Genomic DNA, 282 nt, shown 5'->3' on the forward strand with positions numbered 1-282 from the left:
TTTATATTTATATATATATATACTTTTTGAGTTTATGCATACGAACTTTCTTCATTGTACATCTGTACATCAATCATCGTACTTGTGTGTACTGCTAGATTTGGACGTATTTAGAAACTTATTTGATGTCATTTTATCTTACATCAGTCGATTGGCACACTTTGAGACGCGCACAAGCTTAAACTGTACACTTGCCCTTATCTTAATAAATATATGGTTGTCACCCGCGAAATGCACCTCATTAACGCCACCATCTTCCCACAGGCGCTGCCGTATGCCATA

The sequence above is a fragment of the Sphaeroforma arctica genome (assembly GCF_001186125.1).
Source record: "Sphaeroforma arctica JP610 unplaced genomic scaffold supercont1.1, whole genome shotgun sequence".
In the NCBI taxonomy this organism is placed as follows: domain Eukaryota; class Ichthyosporea; order Ichthyophonida; genus Sphaeroforma; species Sphaeroforma arctica.